Source organism: Ascaphus truei, chromosome 4 (genome assembly GCF_040206685.1).
Source record: "Ascaphus truei isolate aAscTru1 chromosome 4, aAscTru1.hap1, whole genome shotgun sequence".
In the NCBI taxonomy this organism is placed as follows: domain Eukaryota; kingdom Metazoa; phylum Chordata; class Amphibia; order Anura; family Ascaphidae; genus Ascaphus; species Ascaphus truei.
The window spans coordinates 46,079,054-46,084,589 of NC_134486.1; positions in this window are offsets into that span (position 1 = coordinate 46,079,054).

The following is a 5,536-nucleotide window of genomic DNA, read 5'->3' on the forward strand; positions in this document are numbered from 1 at the left end:
AGGGGTTTATACCCTGACTATTAGCGTCTTGTGCCCCTCTATCTCAACCACAATTTGCTGTTTGAGACCATTCCAACGCACATTTACTGACACGGACGCTTGGTCTTGTTAATTTAATTTATTTTTAATGCACAATACACGACGATTTGGTAACATATGTTTTATGTAAATATATTAAAAGTTAAATTTTAAATCAAGTAGGAGTGCAGTATAGTGAATTCTTTTAGGAGACACATCCATTTTGTGTTTTCCTTCCCTCCCTTTTTCTGACCCAAAATGAATATATAACACAAGTTGAAATAACAAATGAATAAAGAACAAAGGTTTATTTACAGATGTAAACGTGCAACAAGAAGAATTTTGGCACCCACAATAAACAGTATATGTATTGTTCTTCATCTATACATTAACTCTTGAAGAGTTACGTACAGTATGTCTCTTCAACTGGAGGAAAATACCTGCACATGTTATTCTCAGATGCCCTTGTGTTAGCTACTAACAGAATACCCGCTGTGGGGTCTGCTGCATAGACAAGACGCGTCAGCATGGGGTCGGGAGCCAGCTCCACCGTCAGATTAGTATCCACCAACACGGACTTGCGGGGGGGTGGAGTCCATTGGGCGACAAGAGAAGCACCAACTTTAAAAGATTTGAGCCACCTCCAATTTTTTACCCGCTTTGTATGGGGGTTTTCCCACACTGTATAAAGCAGGAGGGGCTGCACACCAGAATAAAGATACAAAGACTTTATAGCAAAAAGGTAATTTAATGAGTGAGAACAGTCACAGGGATCCGACATTTCGGTGCAAGCACCTTCATCAGGGTTGAACCTGGTGGGTACCTTCATCAGGGATTCATACGCTGTTGCTTTGACTAGGTTTTCTGCCTGTAGCACCCATGCCTCTGCCTCTGTATTCCTGTCCCCTTAACTAGCGACATCCCAAGTTGTAGTGGTCCTGACTCCTTTTGTTTAGTATGGCTTTACCCGTTTTTCACACTGTCACATTTCACACCATTGGCAAACACCGGCTTTCACTCTGTTCATTTTTGGAGAAATCTGGTGTCCAGTATGGTTTACCCCCCCCCCCACCCCCCAGACATTTTGAAATCACTTCAAATCTACAGAAAAGTAATAAAATAACAGACAAAGGAGGGCGATGATCTGATTTTCTTTAATATACTCTGTTTGTATAGAGCTGCAAATGTGATGGTCTACAGTCTTCAGACAGGACCCAACCTGGGGAAATAATGAGCATAACAACCTGAATAACACAAAACAAAGACAATGGAACTAGACTGGAGACATAAAGTGTCTAATATCCCAAATACTCCTCCTTTCTGCGCTTCTTCAGAATGTTGTTCCTCCTCAAAAATTCACCTTGATAATTTGAAGAAGGTATCTGTGTGTGTAATACCTTATTAAACAGTCGTATTATTTGATTCTACACAATTCTCCAGTGTAAGAGGTCTTCAGCAGCTCTCCCCAGTCACAATTTGTTTTTAACCAGCAGGTAGCGCAGGGGGCGGGGAGCTCAGTTCGGTTCAGCTCCGGGGACCCCCTGCTACAATACTGTACAGTAGCGCCCCGCTTCTCAGCGTTTCGCTTCTCGGCGATCCGCCAATACAGCGGTACAAAGAAGGGGCACAGTCGAGATCACGCATACGCAGAACAGGGGAGCAGTCGTTTGCGCATGTGCAGAAGGGGGACGGCCGAGTCTGCGCATCCGTAGAAGGGTTGGAAAGACGGAAAATCACCAGTGGACATAGCAAATGCTATGTTCCGCTTTTCGGCGATTTCACTTTCGAGCCACGGCCTGGAACGGAACCCGCCATGAGTGGGACCCTACTGTATTAAAATAAAATCCCACGCGATCGCCTGTTAGAGGCGCGCAGGTAGTGACTGATTCAGTCTATCTCTTACTGCGCGTCCCTTACAGACAGGTGAAGCCAGGTAGGATTCACACAACAGGGCCCCCCTCTGTGTTAATCCGATGGGCCATTTAGTCTGGCCGCTGGAATCTCGCGGCGTGCTAGAGGTCGCCGTGCAAAACATGCAAGCGGCAGAGAACAGGTAGCTACATCTGTAGGTGCTAACCTTTGGCTCAAGCCTTTGCTGCCAGCCAGGTGGTGTCTCCCTAACATTATATCAGCGCTGACACAAACGGAGGACCGTTTTACTAGACTGTCAAGTAAGTGGTGCTGCAGAATGATAAGTGCGGCAATGTGAAGCCATACATCTTTTATTCTGGGTAACCTCTCACTCCCCTACCGTATTTATACTACTGGATTGTACCAACTGTGCTGTGCTTGTACCTACTCCTTTCTGGGTCATTGCAGGATGAACAGAGCTACAGCCGGGACAACAGCAAGATAATATGGGGGGGGGGGGGGGGATATTTACTAAACGCTGCTAAAACAGGGAACATAACATGATGGTACTGAAAACAGGAATGGACATTATGTTCCCTTAGTTAACCACCAATTCACTAGGCTAATTCTATGCAAAAACATAGCAGCCATATATGCTTTCATTGGCTCAACGTTACGATATCAATGGGTTAATGTAAATAACGTAAAGCTTTACGTTACTCCTATTCAGATCCTGAAAAAAGGGTTTAGGCTGGAATGAAAAGAGAGGGAAATAATGCGATCTTCGTTAAATCATAGATAACTCTGGGGTTACACCCATCCACACTGCAAAAGCCCTATATTTTAGGGTGCGGATAGGAAAAATGCCATATATAGCGCTAACACAACGTTACTTCCCTGCTTTAACAATTATGGTGTTTAGTAAACAGGAGATACAAAGGCGGTCGTCTTAACCAACATCGGTTATAGTGATCACTGGGTAATTAACAGGAGAAAACAAGAGTTTAACATTAAATTATTGTCCTAAATGAATATAGTGTTAGCATTAAAGAGAAGTTAACCACTTCTACCACATTTGGGATTAAATCTCCTTCAGTAATGTCAAATAATGTATGCATAATTGTATTTATATAGCACCACATGTACAACACAAGGTAAATAAAGCACAAACAATGGGGATAGGCGCCACAGATAAGTGATAACGCAAAGCAGAGAACCCCCAGTGTCTGTGTTGTAAAACCTGCACCTCGATCATTATGGCGCCTCCCTGCACCAGGCCTCTGTCCCGTGCAGGCCTAACCTCCCCTCAGAAGTCAGGCCCAACTTGAGCATCCTCCCACAGGAGAGGTGCCCCCAGCAAGGTAAGGTGTGTGTATTTGGGAAGGGTTAAGAGTGTGAGAAAGACGAGGGGTGGGGGCGAGAGAGACAAGTGGCAGATGAGAGACAGACAAGAGAGAGAGGCGAGAGACCAGAGGGGTGGGTGTGCGGGTTGGGCAAGAGAGAACAGAGGGGCGGGCGAGAGACCCATCACTGACTACAGTTTAGCTCATCTGCATAGTAACCATATTGGTGAAGGGGCCACGAGAGAGAGGCAGAGGCGAGAAAGACGGGTGTGAGAGAAAGACGAGAGACCAAAGAGGTGGGCGAGAGATGAGAAGTGGGGTGTGTGGGAGGATAGGATGGAAAGATGAGGGAGGGGGATCTCGCAAGGCCGCTGACACTGGGGGGGGGGGGGGGGGGGAGAGAAGGGCGGCAGCGGCGCCATGGAAACTAGCCCTGGGACCCGGGAAAGCCATCTGCGGCCCTGATTACAATGAACATTGCCAATCACTGACTGCAGTTCAGCTCATCTGCATAGTGACCATATTGGTGAAGGGTTCACGTGTAGTTAGTGTTTACACTGCATACGTGTTTGTGGGGTACAGTCCCTACTTGGTTCCACTTTGTTCAATCTTTTAAAGACAATAAGATGTAAATAGAAACAGCTTTCCTGGTAAAATACCTTTGGGAAACAAAATATAAATCCAATCCCTTCACACCGCTCCTTCAGGATTTGTCACAGTCTAAGACCAAAATGAATATATAACACAAGTTGAAATAACAAATGAATAAAGAACAAAGGTTTATTTACAGATGTAAACGTGCAACAAGAAGAATTTTGGCACCCACAATAAACAGTATATGTATTGTTCTTCATCTATACATTAACTCTTGAAGAGTTACGTACAGTATGTCTCTTCAACTGGAGGAAAATACCTGCACATGTTATTCTCAGGTGCCCTTGTGTTAGCTAGTTGGAGAATAATATCAACACATTACAATGACTGAAATCAGAGCTCATCCGTTTTGGAACATTCCATCAATTAATTACATTAACATTTTCATCATAAGCATTACGGAGAAGCCTGCAAACAAAAATCCATCACGCGATCATCCTTTCATTTAATCTCCATTTACTAATTTGCAAATGAGTTTAATTCGTTTGAGAAACGTCTTTTACACAGAGGGAAAAAAAAAATAGAAAAAAAAAACCAACGAAAAATAACACGGGAACAAAGATTTTTTTTATTTTTTTTAAAACCTCTAGAATAAAAAGAAACAATTTGCTGGATTCCAGAAATATTTCCATTTTCATATGAAAGTACAAAATATTTACAAATGACAGGAGCGGCACGGTCTTCAAAACAAAAAATGATGATCGCAGATAATGTCATGGGGGGTGGGTTCACAAGACAAACGATTCCATGAATCCCAATATGAGGTATTCTGAAAACATCACGGTGCGTCCAATATACGTCTGCTGTGAAGCGCTCTCAGAATGCAGAACGACGGGATACGGTTTCCGCTCTTCTTCTGTAATAACGTTTTATGGAAATCTTTGCTAAATAGAATCGTTAGCACTGAAGTGTTTGACCATATCCTACTCGGGTTTCTTTCACACGATTACAGTGCAAAGAGCCGTTCTCCGCTGCACACAAACCATTATGCATTTTCAGAACCTACTTCTAGCAGAAAGCAGTTATGTTATATTTAAATTAGCCCAACTAAATGGGATTTGTCTTTTAATTACATGGAGGAGTTCAAGAATTCCAGAAGTTCAGCACGGTTCCTGTCCCTCTGTAAAGAGAAAACAAAAGGCGTATACTGTTGTTATTCCTTATAACAATATATATTGCGTTTCATGTCTGCTCACATTTTATTATTCACTAGCTGTTTTGTTCATGTATGTAGAGCAGGGGAGCTCAACTCTAGAGTCTCCCCCCACCCCCCGGTCAAGTTTTCAGGATATCTCTGCTTCAGCACAGGGGGTTCAATCAGATGCTCAGTCAAAGACTGTGCCACCTGTGCTAAAGTGGGGATATCGTGAAGACCTGACCTGTTGGGGGGCTTGAGGGCTGGAGTTGAGCGCCCCTGCTGTAGAGGTAGAATATTGACATGGGGTTTATATGAGTCAAGCAGATAAATTACTAAGTTTACTGGCCCCTTTGGGGGTTTTTTTTGTCCAAAAATAAAGAAGATTCATTAACCATCTCAAAAGATCAATGAATGATCTATATATTCCGAGTCACAGAAACGCTCTGAAAACAAAGCTCGTTTTTGTACACTTTTTAATCTGAACATGACAATAAAAACGAGTCAGGGCAAAATTGGAGGAAAATACCTCAAT